The sequence below is a fragment of the Monodelphis domestica genome, chromosome 8, assembly GCF_027887165.1.
Source record: "Monodelphis domestica isolate mMonDom1 chromosome 8, mMonDom1.pri, whole genome shotgun sequence".
In the NCBI taxonomy this organism is placed as follows: domain Eukaryota; kingdom Metazoa; phylum Chordata; class Mammalia; order Didelphimorphia; family Didelphidae; genus Monodelphis; species Monodelphis domestica.
Window position 1 is genome coordinate 80030193 of NC_077234.1, and position 17598 is coordinate 80047790.

Genomic DNA, 17598 nt, shown 5'->3' on the forward strand with positions numbered 1-17598 from the left:
TCTTCCTCCCTCTCCCTTCCCCCCCCCTTCTTTCTTTGCTCTTATTCCATAACTGCTCTCCTTTTATTGCCCCTTGACTTGGTAAAAAGTCTTATCTCTTCTAATGATGAATTTTAGGATACTGAAAGCTGCTCAAGGTAATGATGAATTATCCCTTGTATCAACTCAGAGTTTTCCTTTAGTCTAATCTATAGAAGTTCCAAATTGAGTTAAATTATTTCTCTATTCCTTCATTAACACATAATTTTTAAGGTCCCTTAATTAACCTTCATCTACTAACTTAAAAAGCTTGGAATTTGGAACTGTGGTAACATCTGTAATCTCCTGATTATGTAGTACTGTTTGACTGCCTAAATATGATTTTCCCTCTGGTTTTCTTTTGCAAACAACAAAGTCAAATTTTTCCCCTTTCTTTCTTAATAAAAACTTTCCTTATTTCCTCTACTTGGAATTTTTAAACAATATTTAAACATTTAATAAATATTAAAACACATATTTATTTATTATTATTAAAAATTAAACAATACAAGGCAAGCACTAAATTTAAATGCAAGAGCACACACTCACTCACACACACACACTCACATTCACACAGACACACCTACCCATAGTGAGTCAGTGGGTCAAGCAGCTAGTTGACCAGGAAGGCTCAGGTTCAAATATTGTCTCTTACACATACTGGTGATGTGACTCTTGGGCAAAACCCTCAATCTCTTAGTGGTCTAATCATCTCTCAGACTATGAGTTACTCAGGTTGACCTACAACTGATATTCAGAATTTATTCCTGGAGTTCCCTAGCCCAGTGAAATCTCAGATCCACTTCCTATTCATTTCAATAGCCAATACTCATGTATAGAACAGATGGATTTGGAGAAATAAAGATGACTTCCTGACAGAAGCTATTGCTAAAAATGAATAGCAAATTGAGGAAAAACCTTAGCCAGCTATAGGAGAAAAGCAGTCAATACAAGAGAACTCAATTAGCACTATCTGGGCAAAGCACTACCTCTCTCCTTCTGCCAGGGCCATAGACACTCCCCTACTGCCACCTCTTATATAACAGAAATTCGACACCACCAACTCAGTGTTCATTTTAGTCAGATTTTGCCCACATAAAAATGTCTATGAATGAGATTTGCCTGGAGTGACACTTCCCAAGGGAAAACCTTCTCTATGTATATGCATGATCCATGTGAATATAGCCACATGCCACTTAATCCCATTGCAGTATTCACAAGTGAAGTGTTCTTTTAAAGGACTCCCTAAATGGATGACTACATGTTTACTCTATAAGATTTTTTTTTTTGCTTCTGCTTTGTTGTTGTTGTTTAAATTATTCATGAAGATCCTTGCCTTGATTTTGGGGCTAAAGGGATTGAGGGTCAATTGACTTAAAAAAGCATCTTCCATGAGCAAAGGCTGACTACAGAAAGAAGCGAGAACCCCAGCCGCTCATCTCTTTTGCCTCTTCTGTTTATGCTGTTGAAAGAGTGACTGTAATCAAGAGTTAATGGCTTAAGAGGACCAAATGGAATTGAAGTACTCAAAAGAGAAGAGGAGGGAGGTAGACAGGCAATGAGGAAAATGCCTGCACTTTTCCGTGAACTAGATTCTGAGCTGTTTAATAAGAAACCTGGCTCTGAAGTCCTTCTAACTAACAAAACTATTATGACTTTTCTTGACTACACATCCACAAAGGGCAATGGAGGTCCAGGAACAGATAGGGATAGAAAAAGGAAATAAATTCTCCCCAGATAAATAGGTAATGTTCACAATATGCCTAATGGCTTTTCAGGCAGTCTATTGAAATGGGCGCTCTTAGGCATCTCTGATTTCTTTGATTTGTTCTATAAAATATTGGGTCATTTTAAGATAGAGAATCTTCCCTTACCTCCACAGACAAAGTACAAAGCATCACAGCACATTTTTAATAACCATCTCACTGCTCAATCTCTCAGCTTAGATTTTTCAGTGTATCATAGTCTGGGCCATCCACAGCAGTTTTTCCCATCATAATTTAGCCAGGGAACACATTGGGACAGGAAATCATAGCATATGAGAGCTGGCAGGGACTTTTGAGGGCACTCAGTCTGACCTATTAATTTTTCTGATGAGGGAGCTGAAAGTGACCTCTACACTCCGTGAAGGCAGGAATAAACTTTTATATTTCCTTGCATACATCAGCACTTAGCACAATGCTTGGCACATAGTAGATGCTTAATAAATGTTACTTGGTCAAGTATTGTGGCACAGTCCTATCATCCTTGCTATAACCAAATCTCTGGTGTTCAAAAATTCTGAGCTGCAATAAAGCCATAGACTCTGAGAGCATCCACACTAAATTCACAATTAATATGGTAAGCCACCCAGAAGAAAGACCTACCAGAGTGTCCAAAGAGTAGCAAAATGGCTCATGTTAGAAAAATGGAGCAGGAAAAAAAAAGCTTCCCATCATAACTGGGACTGGGTCATGAGTTTCTGTGGTATTTTCAGGCTGGATAAGAGGAGATACACTTTCAAAGAAAATGCTTCTTGACATGATTTGTCTTAGCTGGGTTTTGAACCCAAGTCTTTTGTCTCTTAAATTCTCTATTTTTTCTGTTATACCATACTGCTTCTCTGTTATACCAAAGTGTCTTTTTATGTTGGTGTAATGTTTAAATATAGGTATAGAGTCTCCAGAAATATGAAACACACCCAAGACAAAAGGTGGTCATCAATAAGCATTTATTCTGAACTAGACACTGAAGACATAAAAACATAAAACAAAATCCTAATTATTTTTATGTTAAGTAATTATATATTAAATTCTTAGAGATAAGATAATTTACTTTCAAAGTTTTTTATATAACTACTACACATGCCATTTGGAACATAACAATTCCATGGGAAAACTGGGAAAATAAAACCTTGAAGTAATTGATGGCTCCTTCTTGCTTGTGCACCTGGCACCCCTATATGCCACCACCAGACTTACATCTCTGGAAGGAGCCTCTTTTGTCACCCTCTCTGCTATCTTGCCACATTGAGGAAAATTCTTGCTCTGAAAATAAATATAAAAATGAGGTAATTGCTTTGGGAAAGGGACTTGTTTGATCTATAACTATTCTTCCTTTGGCTGCTTCACATTGCCACTCAACTTGAACAATACATATTCTGGGACACTATTCAGATCCAGAAAGCCTTGCTCAAAAAAATCTTTAGCACATATTTGTAATGGGACAACATGGAGACAATGCACTCCAGAGAAATGCAGTTTTACTTGACTTATGGCAAGTCTAGCATTAAAGATCATTTCCATGATCTCAGTAAATTTATTTTACACAAGAGCAATTGTCACATAGTGTAGAATGACTTTGTGAGCATTGTAGAAATGGGGCAATCTCCCTCCCCTTTACTACTTGTTAAATAGCACTAATGAAGAAAATCAGAGGTATTAAAAGCAACAATGAGAAGGGAGGTAAATCACAGATGAAATTTAGATTTAGAATGTTAATGATTATTTTATCCAAATCATTGGATGGTTATTTTTTAGTGTTATTGCCTCCAGACTCCCAGCTCTGCTGTAAATCATTGGGGGAAAAAATCTCATCATGAAGTCTATTCTTTACTGTAAGAGACCTAGAGAGCACAATTATGGGTTTCTTTACCCTTTATGTAATAGAATTGGGAGATTATCATCAACTTTCTATTCAGATTTTAGGAGGGTTTAAAAAAAATTCATCTTTGTCTGCCACAGCTCCCTGTTCAGACCAGCATGCTATGATGATTGCTCCTGTAAAGGCTTGAGAGAGATGTGCTCTATTTCATTCTCAATAAGGGTTGATGGCATTTTGAGAGGCTCAGAATATCCTTTGATTACTGTATGAAACAGAAAGGAGAAGATGGTTAAGGGTGGTGGGGGGTGGGCTGGCTCATCAACTTGCCTTTGTGCTTTTTCTGTGGTTGAACATATCCTAATCACCAACATCTTGTGTTTTTAGTCCTGTCTGCCCCCCTCCCCACCTGCCCAAATGAAGTCCCCACTCTCAAGTTCAGAATTCTGACTTAGCATTAGAGTACCCAGAAAAGCTCATTCTGACTCCAATTTTTCAGGGAAAAATAATTATAAATTAACAGTTGAAAAATCACTATCTCAGTCTACTTGAGCACAAGACCAATTTAACTAGTGATTAATCCCTATGACTGTTGGTAGATTCCATGTGCTATGATCATTCCTTTTTGCTGGTGTGTTTTTCACATGGTGATGAAAAAAGATGTAGTAAGTCAGACACAGGACAAGAATTTGGAAATTTAATTTTCAGGTCCATTGACTTTACTTTTCCCAGGTACCATGTGTAGAAATTTAGAAACAGATAAATTCTATTTTCTTTTATTTAGTAAAAACTCATTGAGAGTTCTTCCATATAGAGAGAAATTTGAAATTGGACCAACCTCTAATTCAATTGTATTATTATTCAAAACTTTTAAGAACCATTTAAGAAATAGTAACTGGAATGTTGTCAGAATGTAGAGAAATGACAAAACCAAAGGACACATTTATGTTTGTGCAGTTTAGATATCCTTAAGATCAGAGATGGCGTATGTTTTCCTTAGTGGGATTGCATCATTTTACAAGAACAAGAGCTAGTAGATGAATGTAGAACACAGTGAAAGAGCATTGTAGTTGAATTCAAAGGACCTGAGTTCACATGATAGCTTTGCCATTTACTATGTGATCTTGGGTAAGTCACTTGAACTCGCAGGAGCTCAGTTTCTTCATGTATAAAATGAAAGGGATAGGCTATGTAACCTTGGATATTGCATACAACTGTAAATCTTTGATTCTTTGAACTTCATAGGTAAGAGGAGTTTATGATTTTTTTTTCCAATTTGCTAGTTCTTTAGGTTCAAAAAGCACACCAATAAAATAAACTTCTTTAAATCCTTGAGTTAAGAATGTAAAAGAATGTAAGAGTAGAGCATTTTTAAATTGTATTTTATCTTCAAAGTCCATATTCCATGGTGAATAATATTGGTTTGGTTCTTTGGTAATTTATCCAGTCACTCTGACTTTGACTGTTTTGTCCATTACCGTAGGCAGGTAAATAAGTTTCTCTGAGCAAATAATAATTTAAGTGTTGAATTCATCAATTTAAAACTCCTAACATGATATTGATCTATTTTCCCCTCCAAGAGAGAAAGTAAATTAGCAAACTCTAACATTTTAAAAATTCTTGGGCTGGTAAGCGTTTTGTACCTATAAGAAAGCTTAAAGGGGGAAGAAAAACATTTTCAAACCAAATGATGTGTAACCTGTGATATTAGCAGACTGCTCTTGGCTGCATGACTAATATTCAGTATACTCGCAGGCAGTATTAGAGAAGAGTCAACTCCTAAGACTTTATTCACTATATTAATATTACCTGTAATTACTCTCAACTAAACTTCCTATTTCCTAACAACTGTATTTCTCCATCCTTCTGACTGCAATGATGCCAGGTTTTTGAAAGAGAATATAGGAGACCAGTTACAGCAAGAACCAAAATGGCCAGCTCCTTAGGTATGGCATGGATAGAGTGACACATGCTTGCTTATCAAATTTTGAAATACCAGGACAAACAGGACAAAGGAACACCCTTTGAAATTTGATAGAAGTAAATTTCATAATAAATTAAAGGAAACATGTCTTCACAAAAGAGATAATATTGATACTGATCCTCGAAGTGGACAAATTTGTGAAAGACAGACATGAAAAGAAAGTGGTATGTGCATATACATACATATATACATATATATCATTAGAGTAAGAATTCCTTTCTGCTTGACTTTTGTCCTCAAACATTTTTTCCAATTACACATAAAAACAATTTTTAGCATCTTTAAAAATTTGAGTTCAAAATTTTCTCCTTTCTTCAATGAGAAGGCAAGCAATTTGATAAAGGTTATACATGTGCAGTCATTAAAATTTTTCTATATTAGTCATGTTATGAAAGAAAAGAAAGACAAGAAAAGAAAATAAAGTTTTTTAAAAGGATCCATCATTGTATTGATCAGAGTAGCCAACCCTTTCACAGTTGATCATCATACAATATTACTGTTACTGTGACTGTGTGAAATGTTTTCCTGGTTCTGCACCTTTTATTTTGCATCAGTTCATTTGGGTCATTTCAGGTTTTTATGAAAGCATCCTGCTCATCAATTCCAATAACACAACAGCATTACCTCACAGCCATACACCAGAACTTGTTCCCTCATTCTCCAAATATCCAATTCTTTGTCACCAAAGAGCTGCTATATATTTTTTATTATTATACATCATTTTTCCTTTTTTAAATCATATCTTAGGGATTCAGCCCTAGGAGAGGTGTTGCTGGGCCAAAGGGTATAAACAGCTTTCTAATCCTTTGAGCATAGTTCCAAATTGCTCTCCAGAATGGTTAGATCAGGTCACAATTTCACCAACAGTGTGCATTTTCCCACATTCTTGCCAATGTTTGTCATTTTTCTTTTCTGTCATTTTAGCCAATCTGATAGGTATGAAGTGGTACCTCAGAGTTATTTTCATGTTCATTTCTCTAATCAATAATTATTGGGAGAATTTTTTTCATATTACTATAAATAACTTTAATTTCTTCATCTGAAATCTGCCTGTCCATATCCCTTGTCCATTTATCAATTGCAAAATGACTTATATACTTATAAATTTGATTTAGTTCTCTACATATTTGAGAAATTAGGACTTTATGAGAGACTTTCAGTAATTTTTCTTCCTTGTTTTATACTTTCCTTCTAATCTGAACTACATTAGTTTTATTTGTGCAAAACCTTTTTAATTTAATGTAATCAAAATGATCTATGCTATATTTCATAAGGTTCTCTATCTCTTGTTCAGTTATAAATTCGTCCCTTATCCATAAATCTGACAGATAAACTATCCCATGCTCTCTTACTTTAAATCAGAAATACTTCCTCTGTGTGTGTGTGTGTTTTGTCACAATCTGATGAAGCCTATGAAAATTTCTGTAATGCTTATTGCTTAAATTCATTATTGAAGAACATGCTAAAATATCACTCAGAGGTTAGTGAAAATGAAAGTTTTTGTTTTGTTTTGTTCCATCTAAGTTCACTAATCTCTTGACATCCATATCAGGTTAAGCATTCCTCATAAACCTCCTACAGTATCTCTACTGGGGTTTCTACTGAAAACAGAATACCGAGAGGGGTATATGAGTCTAAGACCCTCTGATAACTCACAGTCAGTCAGTGAATACTTGTTAAGTGTTATGTGTATCAGGTAAAGTGTTAAACACTGAGAATAAGTCCCCTGCCTCCCCCACAAAAATGCCCCTCTCCTCAAGAAGCTTAAAATTGTATCAACAAGTCATCTTGAAAAAATAAAAATTAAATTAAAAAATCTCAAAAATCAGTAGACTATCTTGTCAGTTGAGTAGACGGTAGTCAGAGTGGAAGGAGACTTAATGTTGGGAGCCCAAGTAGAAAAAGGCTGCCACCCTAGACCAGATAGAGTAATGTTGGAAACTGAAATTAGGGTTGTGACCATGTGGATGGAGAGAAGGTATACATATATATGTGTGTGTGTGTGTGTGTGTGTGTGTGTGCGTGTGTGTGTGTGTGTGTGTGAAAACTGATATGGAGGTAGAAACAACAATATTTGTGAACATTAAATATATAGAGAAAGTGAAAGCAAGCAGGAGATGACACTGCAGTGACTACAGGGATGAGACTTTTCCTGTCAGTAATAAGAAAATGGGGAAGAGATAAATGTTTAAAGGAAGAGATAATGAATTCTCTTTCAGACATGTTTTGCATGTATGCTCATGGGACAACCAGTTCAAGATGTCCAAGGAACACTTACTTTAGGAGTGACACTAGGACACATAGAAAAATAGAGATGATAATTGAATCCATTGAAGTTGATGAGATCACCAAGTGAGATAGTATAGAGGAGAAAATGGCTCAGGCAAGAGCCTTCAGGGACACACATTGTAGTGGTCATGGAACAAATGGAGAGATGAGATGAACAGAGGATATAAGAACCAGGAGTGGGGCAGCCTAATGGCTCAGGTGATAGAGAGACAGCCAGGACTGGAGATTGGAGGTCTGAGGTTCAAATCCGGTCTCTCACATTTTCAACTTGTGTGACCCTGGACAAATCACTTAATCCCATTGTCTAGTCCTTACTACGTTTCTGACTTAGAATCCATCCTTGGTGTCCATTCTACGAAAGTAAGGGCTTAAAAAAAAAGAACCAAGAGAGAGATCATTGTTTTTAAAATAGAGGGGGATACATATCAAGGAGATGAAAGTGATATGTTGATCTTAAATAAGGAAATAATATCAATGCAAGTCAGTCCCCTGCTTTTAGTGAGGCATTTCGATACATGAGTTAGGTAATATGTAAATTAGATTTTTTTTTCTCATTTATAAATGCGAATTCATCTCTTTTTTTATCTCTCCACCCTTATTGAACTTCTTTTCTAACCTCATCATGTGTGTCTCTTGTTCATTGTTTACTAGTAATTCTTCGAAAAGGCTCTACCCATTATCTCCTTATAATGACTGCTTCCAGATTATAAATCAGACATCTTTCTAGGGGGCAGTGGTGGGTGAGTCTTCAGAGTATATAGCACAAAAGAAAGGCAAATATAATACTACCATTTTTCTCTGAGAGATATTGATGTAGTAGAGAGGTATCCTTGGAGACCTGGGCTCCAATCATGTCATTAACACAACTAAAATACTTAACTTTTCAGTGACAAACAACACTAAGAAGAAAGCTTAAAGACAAATTATACCTGCATTAGGAAATTCTCCATGGGGTGAACCCCTGTCTTTTCCCCTCCCCCCCCAATAACATCAACTCTAGTGCTTTTTGATAATTCAGGTTTTCCTTCCCAGGGCCTATCTCTCCTAAAAATGTTTATTATGATTTTTTTCAATCCATAAAATGCTTTATAACTCTATTCATTAAAAATGTGACACAGGCAAAGTATTAAAATACTTCTCACTTCACAGCATAGGATTAAGTGGTTTAAATTTCTCTCACATAACTGTGGCTCTCACTGTGTCAACCTTTACCTGCAAAACTACCAAATCAATATTTGGTAGAGAAAGAATTCCAGCCTGCACACAAGATTAAGATGAGACCTTCAAACGGCAACATCTGGGCACCAATTCCAACGGCACCTCCTATTAGTTGACTCTTTCTTGATGCTTTCCAGTGGGAGTGGGCGTGCTTCAAGAAAACAAAACCCAGTATGTTCGCTGGTGGGCAGGTGACTCTTCAGGTATATATTTCAACTAATTCCCAATATGTAGCATCCTGGGAAGACAAAAGAAGTTGTGGATATTTTTTTCCTCTAATCATCCCTCCTGCTTTTAGCTCATTCACCTAATTAGGCCCAGTTAGCCCAGATTCTGATCATTAGACATTTAACATGTCAGCTGCACAACGTAAAAGAATACCAATGCATTCATCCTTTGAGTTGTTTCAACACTAATAGGAAATGATTTTTTTAATCTTCAAAAGGATTGTTATTTGAAAAAGAGAAAGGCCTTTAAACTAGAATATTAGATATTCAACTGTACCATCAAATGAACCTCATAGATTAATTTCTCCCAATTGCATTTTTCAGAAATGGTACTAATAAGTCTTAACAGTTGTTTATGTAGAATGATAATAGAAATCATGATAATAGTAACAGACCAAGAATTGTATCCCAAATTTGCATAACAAAAGCTATCCCATCATTAAATATACATCTGGATAGATGCTATTTATAGAGGAAACCAGTAGATTTTATATTTTTTCAAGGTTTATCATTTAGTATATATTCTAAAGTGGCCATTTGTGCCAATGAATATGAAAGAATATTTATTAAATATTCTAACTTGACTTGAAGACACAGGGTTACATAGCCTCCTATTTTTTGTTTTTCATCTGGCATCTTTAAACTCCATTTCTTAATTGTTGGGATATGGACTGGATCTAGGGTTTTATTGATATAGGAACTCCCAGGTAGGTAACTCTCTACCAGTGCAAGTCAGCACCTTCTCAGTAACTTTTAAGCCTTAGAAAGTGGTATCAACCCAGTGGAATCAGACGTCGGCTACGGGGGGTGGGGGGGAGGAGAAGAAAATGATCTTTGTCTTTAATGAATAATGCATAGAAATGATCAAATAAAATACTATAAAATTAAAAAAAAAGAAAGTGGTATCAAGCTCAAAAAGAAAGGGATGTGGCATTAAATCAGATGTAAAATCTTTACAAGTTTCATACTGCCTTAAAAAACAATAAATTTACATTGTATATGTTTTATTATTTTTTTAATTTTATTGAATATTTATTAATTACATTTTAACCTGTTTCCACTCCCCTGGAGAGTATTGTTGGATGCATATGACTTACAGCCTGAGTTTTTGGCACCTCTGCCACAGAACCCCAAGAAACTGAGTCATACTTCTGTGGTCACTCAGCCAGAATATGTAAAAATTGGGATTTGAGACTGGGTTTTTCTGGCTCTGATAACGGCTTTCTGTCAACTCTATTACATTGCCTCTTTTTCTTGTTCCCATGAAGGATAACCATCTCAAGACCGTGGTGTCTTGTATTTGTAGAGCAATTTCTGTTTTTCACCGTGCTTTTATATACATTAACTCATCTGAAATGCACAGCACCAGTTGTGAATCTGACTTCATATCTCCTTAGTTTGAACCTTGGTTTTGCTATTTATTGTTTCTGTGTCCTAAGGAAAATTACTTCTTTCTCTAGACTTCAATTATCTTATCTGTAAAGTGATGGGGTTAGACTAAGTGATTTCTAATGTCGCTTCTAGCTATAACTCCAGTGATACTGTGAGCATTGTTTAGGTAGGTTTAGCAGACATTACTGCTTTATTTGGTATTAGGGTCAGACAGGCAGAATAATCTCTGAAAAAAGACAGAAATTTAGTAATGTCTTGAAGAAACCCTTTCTCTAGGCTATACTCAAGCGTTATATTACCTTGATTTATGTGGAAATGGAATTATTTCCATTTTATAGACGAGGAAACTGTCCACTCTAACATTGAGACAAATAGGGTCAGAGCTTAGAATTAAAATCAAGGTGTCATTATGTCTAGTCCATTTTTCCTTTCCAGCTAGGGTTTGAAGTCAAGAAGTCCTGAATTCAAACATGACTTTAGACCCTTGTTAACTATTTTTGGGCAAGTCACTTCACTTATATCTACCTCAGTTTCCTCACCTGTAAAATGTGACAATAATATTACCTATCTCCCCGGGTTGTTATAAGGATGACATTAATATTTTAAAAGTAATTTGCCAAACTTGAAATGCTCTATGAATATTAGCAATTGTCATTATTCCCATTATTCCATGTATGATGCCTCAGCAAAATAACTCATTGACATCTTGAAACATCTTGAAAAATAACCTAATCTAATCAAAATTATTTATTAAGTACTTACTTTGTCAAGGCACCAGAATAAGCACTACAGTTACATAGATTAAAAAAAAGAATTCCTTCTCTCAAAGATACTTATAGTTGAATGGAAAGATATTACATATGTAACAGTGATTACTCCTACTCCCACTGCCGGAGAGCACAGTTTGTTATATTTCATATCTAACCCAGGTTTTTCTAGTACTTTTTAGGGGTTTGGAGGATGTCTACTCTTTGCCATGGGTTCCAGTCCTCAGTACTCCAGTTCTATTTAACAATTTAATAACTAGATTGTTTTACAGAAGGATTTAGACAAAAAAAAAAAAGGAACAAATACCCACCCCTGACCCCTCCTCCATAACAATTACTCCCCCAATACTTCTTTAATCTCTGGATAGATAAAAGCAATTAGATTCACCATTTAGCCCAGTTCCTATATATCATTAGAGCCATCAAAGTCACATCAGAACCTGGGGTCCTAACTCTCATCCCGATAGACTGGCTTCTCTCTTGGAGTTGCAGCAGCATCCTTCCTGGAGTCCCAGCTCCAAAGTCCTCATAGCTTGAGTTCCTGGACCCAGGGACCCAACCATCTGTGCCTGGAACTAAAAAGGACAACCCAGACAGACTAAATCCCCAAACCTTTTTCCAGGGCTTAACAAAGAAGGGGAAGGTAAGTCTTTTTCTCTCCCCCGTATTAGTTCAGAGTACCTATGCTCTGCCTTGCTGAGGTCTTTTCCCCTAGATCAGGATGTCCCAGTGTGGTTAAACACACAGCCTATATTAGCTATTCAGTCAATAGAAAGAGGTCGCTCCCACCTTTTGATAAACAGATGCCTCTCACATACGTGCCTCTCTCTTAAGTGATATGGGCAGGAAAAAACCCATTTTATATATCTATGGTGATAAGTATACACATGATACTTTGAGGAGAGTAAACATAAAAATGCCTGAAGGAAATAACACATGGGCTGAACTTTAAAGGAAGCGAGGAAGGGTAAAGTGAGTCTAGCCTCTATTCTGCTCAGGAGAGTCAACTTATACAAAGGGACAGAAATAGAGGGTGAGAAATTAGATATCATTTATGGGAAACAGTAAGTAAAGTAGTTTATAATATAGACCGAAGAGTAACAAATATTAAAACCAAAGAAGGAAACTAGAGATTGATCATGCCAGGCTAATATTGAACATAGCAGTTTTTATTTATCCTAGTGACAATTAAAAGTCACTCATGTTTCTTGAGCATAGAATAGATATGGTCACTTGAGCTTTAAGAAGACAATTTGGGAGGCCGAGATGGATGATGCAGAGAGGAAATAATGGAACCAGGGAGATCATTTAGGAGGCAGTGAGAAGAAGAGAGGAAAAGGGAAATTATAAAGTAATTTTCAGATAGAAAGGGCTCATTTCTAGGGCAGTGAGGTTAGAAGGCTTTCTACAAAAGAGAATTCAAGAATTAAGGATTGAGCTGGGCACCCCTGGGAAGAGTTTGAAAGATCTATTGGCATTGCTTGGAGCTCTGCTACTCTCTTTCCTAGTCTAGTTCCCCCACATTGATCTCCTGAATCTGAATCAAATGTCCTTTTCCCCCCCCAGGGCAGAAATTCCCAGTAACCCAAAGGAGAGGATATGGGGCTTTGAGAGCTCAGGGGACTGCTTAGCATAGTCAGAGATCTCCAAAGACAAAATTCAGAACTTTCCAACAATCCCAGAGAAATTCCCTTTATAGTCTACAGGAAAGTCCTAGCATCCTACCTCAGATTTGACAAGCAAGAAAGACACTTATATTCCTAGCCAGGGGCAAGAATCTTGTGATCTAAGAGAGAGGATTCCTGAGCCACTTTCCTTTCTCCCAAAACCAACTTTTCTATCCTGTTCTCCTTTATATGCATCCAGGATGCTTGATTCTCTGCCCATTGCCAGTGTCTTCAGGGCTTTATCTGCAAACATCTGCCAGGCTCTCAAAGCATATATGAACTCCTTTGAATCTGGTCCATTATATATGCCAAGAGAAGACTTTTCAGCAATGTCATAATAGTTTTTTGGAATTAGATTTAAAACCTCTTTGCCCATAAAACTTGACCCATTCTTATGATGTACCGTGGTATTTCTGGAGGAAAGGCATCAGAAGTGACATGCATATTTCTTAGAAGGTGCTGTATCAAGAAGATACAGGAGTTAGTTGTGCCAGTTCCCTACTTTTAACTGCCTGTGTTCCTGTCACTATCACACTAATTCCCATAAAAATAAACATCCATTTTGTTGGCAATCTGAAATCCCAGAATATTTGACTGAAGTTAACACTTGGGTTTCCTAGCTCACAATGTTTCCATAAGAACCTTCTCTTTACTGGAACTGTGACTCCTAACTGTCTCCAGAACTCATTGAGAGTACAAGGAGATCTGGAGCCATAAGACCTAGATTCATATACTTGTTTTGACATTCAGTGCTTGTATTTCTCACCTTTAAAATGAGAGACAAAGATTAGATAATCTCTGAAGTTCCTTCCAGGAATAACCTTCTGGGAACCACATCATGACCATAAGACCACTTCATATTCTTAAGTGGATGATAATAACATTTTAGAATTAGGTTTAATAGTTTCACAGTGCACACCTTTAGTCTTTGCTACTCTAGAGACTCAGTATGGTAGATCATTTATTCTAGAGGGTTCTGAACTGAAGTTGTTTGGACATCCACATCAATATGCTGAGATTCAAAGAGTCCAATGCAATCAGGCTTCCCCAAAAAAGGTGGACAGGTTTGGAAATGGAGTAGGTTAAAGTTCTTCTTGTCAAATCAATAGTGTGATTGGGTCATGAATGGCCATTGTAATTCCAGCATCAATTAGATAGGGAGGTAGAAGCAGAGGGAAAAATGTTTGATCTGATATCATTATTCTTCATGTTTATATATATATATGTATATATTTATATATACATTTGTGAAAGTTAATCACATGAGCCAGTTTTATTTGGGCAGCCCTCAATAATGAAAAGTAAATAGGAATTAGTATTCTTATAATTTTAAGAATTTATAGGGATCAATACATAGACATGAGGATTATTTGTACCATTGTTTTTCTACCTTTTCAAGAAAGTCCATATATTTGAGTGAGTTTTTAAAGGAATTTGGGGAAAAAAGGTATTCATTCTCTGGTCAAGGGGCAACTCTTGGGAAGAGTTGCATTTTTCTCTTGGGGTACTACCTTCAATCTGATATTCATTTTGGCTCAGATCAGTTGTAAATAGCAGCCCGTTTCTGTGAAATGTAACTGGTGTTTGCTCTGGGATGCTGGGACAGCCATCCATTGTTTGTTCTGTTAGTAGGTTTGCTGGAGTATCCACCAAACATTATTCAGATCAGTTCTCTCCAACCAGCTGTCCTAATTCCAGGTGGACTGGTGGAAATCTTTTTACTTGCCAGAACAGCTGTGCAACCTGGTAGCTTAAAAGGTAGTGGTTGGGTGAATTAACTATTGTTACAAAATCTCTTTCTCTCCTGTAAATAGTTTGTATGGAAGAAACAGCACTATTGAAGACATCATTTCACTAAGTGCAGTAATGGAAAAGATTACTCTGGAAGTCTTAAATATATGACTTTAAATTATTTTCAAACTGTAAACAACTGCTATATAAAAAAAGTTGAAGAAAATTATTAAGAGCATCCAAAATGCAGTAGTTAGAAAAATTTGTTCCCTGCTCTCTATCACTTTTATCACCACCTTATGCTATAGCCCTTCTCCAAAACCAATCGCCTGCCCACTCTTCAGTCTCACATGCACAGCTCCCAACAGACTGAGCTGTTTTTAAAGGTGAATAAAAGCCTAAGATAGACTAGTTGGATAAAAAAGAAAGTATGATTTTAAAATATTGATTGAATTTTTTTTTAATGATCCCAAATCTATTTGTCAATCTCTGAACCCAGAATTATGTGTGGGGGAGGGTAGGAAAAAAACAGAACCTTTTAATGAATATATATATATATATATATATAATATAGAAATATATAAAACTAATTCCTGCATTGAATATGTCAAAATAATGTATGTTTCATTCTGCATCCTAATCTCCTCAATGCCCAGTTAGGAAACCTACCCTCTGACCCATTTTCCTCTAATTTGTTTCTGTCTAAACTATTCATAATAGGTCATCTGAAATAGTGATTGGGCATTTTGTTTATTAGAATTCTTAAATTTTTCAAAGTTGTTCATCTTCACAGTGTTGTTGGTATTGTACAAATTGTTCTCCTAATTGTGATCACTTTATTCTATATCAATTTATATGAACTTTATACAGATTTTTCTGAAATTATTATTTTGAAAAATACAAATTGTTTTTCATTATATTTTATGTGTTATTTTTTCTTGGCCACTTCCCAATTGATTGGACAACTCCTTGTTTACAATTCTTTTCCATCACCAAAAGAGGCACTATGAATATTTTGTACATATATATATATTTCTATATATATATATATATCCTTTTATCTTTTTTGATCTCTTTGGGTACTAAGCTAGTAGTGTAATAATTAAGTCAAAGAATATGCAGAGTACAATAATTTGGCAGGAAGTAGACATAAGTCCAAATTGCTTTTCCACAATAACTATAACGACAATGTCTTTATGTGCTTCTTCCTCCCCAGCCCCACAAACATTTGTCATTTTCTTTTTATGTCAATTTTGCTAATATTTTGAATGAGATCATTTCTCTAATTATCGGTGATTTGGAAACTTTTTCTTATGGATATCAATAGTTAGGGTTTATCCTTTAGAAAACTGTTCATATTCCTTGACTCTCCACAAGTAATTATTTAATATTTTGATTGGTCTGATACTAAATTAATTCAGGTATCAAGGTAATTTTATTTTATTGGCTTAGTGATCCACTAATATTTTTCTAATTATTTAGGTCTGAAATTTCCTTAAAGTGTTTAGAGGTATATTTGCATAAGTTCTATATTTATTTTGATAGGCAGATTGTTAAGTATTATGTATAATTTGTAACCAATTGAAAATCAAATTTATTTTTTGTCTCTGATATGTTGATTATGTGGATTTATTTTCTATCCTGAAACTTAAAGAAAGTATAAATTTTAGAAATATTTTTAATGAGTCAATTTCACTTGATAGAGTTGACATTTTGTAGACAAGAAGACCTAAGTTCAAGTCCTGCCAATGGCATAAAACATGTGACCATATACATACCTTAAGTTCTCAGTATTCTAGGGAATTTTCTGACTCTTAAGTTTTAGGAGAGTTATATTTCCATACCAGTACAAAGGGCATACTTGGTTTATCACAAGTATATGAAATTCCAGGTTCATCCCAATAACTATAGAACATTAAGTTTATATTTTTTAACATTCTTTTTTATTCTATTTTGAGTTCCAAATTCTCTCCCTTCCCTCCCCTCCACTTCATTGAGAAGGCAAGTAATTCAATAAAGGTTAGAGATGTACAGTCATGAAAAACATATTTCCATGTTTTGGGGGGATTTTTATCCTTGGTTACAAGAATCATATTCTTTTCCTCCCTTCCCTCACCCCACCTTTCCTGTAGCCAACACACAATTCCACTGGGTTTTACATGGGTCCTTGATCAAAACCTATTTCCATATTGTTGGTGTTTGCATTAGGATGTTTATTTAGAGTCTACATCCCCAATCACATCCCCTCGACCCATGTAATCAAGCATATGTTATCTTCTGTGTTTCCACTCCCTCAGTTTTTCCTCTGAATATGGATAGTGTTCTCTCTTATAGATCCCTCCAAGTTGTTCAGGATCACTTCATTGCCACTAATGGAGAAGTCCATTACATTTGGTTGTACCACAGTGTATCAGTCTCTGTGTACACTGTTCTCCTGGCTCTGCTCCTTTCACTCTGCTTCAATTCCTGGAGGTCATTCCAGTTCACATGGAATTTCTCCAGTTTATTATTCCTTTGAGCACAATAGTATTCCATCACCAACATATACCACAGTTTGTTCAGCCATTCTCCAATTGAAGTGCATCCCCTCATTTTCCAATTTTTTGCCACCACAAAGATCCCAGCTATAAATATTCATGTACAAGGCTTTTTTCCTTATTATCTCTTTGGGGTACAAACCCAGCAGTGATATGGCTGGATCAAAGGACAGACAAATCTTTTAGTGC

General features: G+C 35.8%; 1 protein-coding gene and 1 long non-coding RNA gene across 7 annotated transcripts in view; one reads left to right on the forward strand and one right to left on the reverse strand.

Annotated features, from left to right (window-relative positions):
* ERBB4 (erb-b2 receptor tyrosine kinase 4) overlaps positions 1-17598 on the forward strand; it is a 1424132-nt gene that overhangs the window by 1379224 nt on the left and 27310 nt on the right. The window lies entirely within an intron of this gene.
* LOC103099181 (uncharacterized) overlaps positions 1645-17598 on the reverse strand; it is a 34763-nt gene continuing 18809 nt past the window's right edge. For 2 of the 3 annotated variants that reach the window (XR_471742.3, XR_471743.3), the window contains 2 exons: positions 9083-9326; positions 1645-3044 (listed from right to left, as the gene is read on the reverse strand). This is a non-coding gene — a long non-coding RNA (uncharacterized LOC103099181). The remainder of the gene's footprint in view (positions 3045-9082; positions 9327-17598) is intronic. The other variant, XR_008914120.1, reaches the window with a different exon arrangement.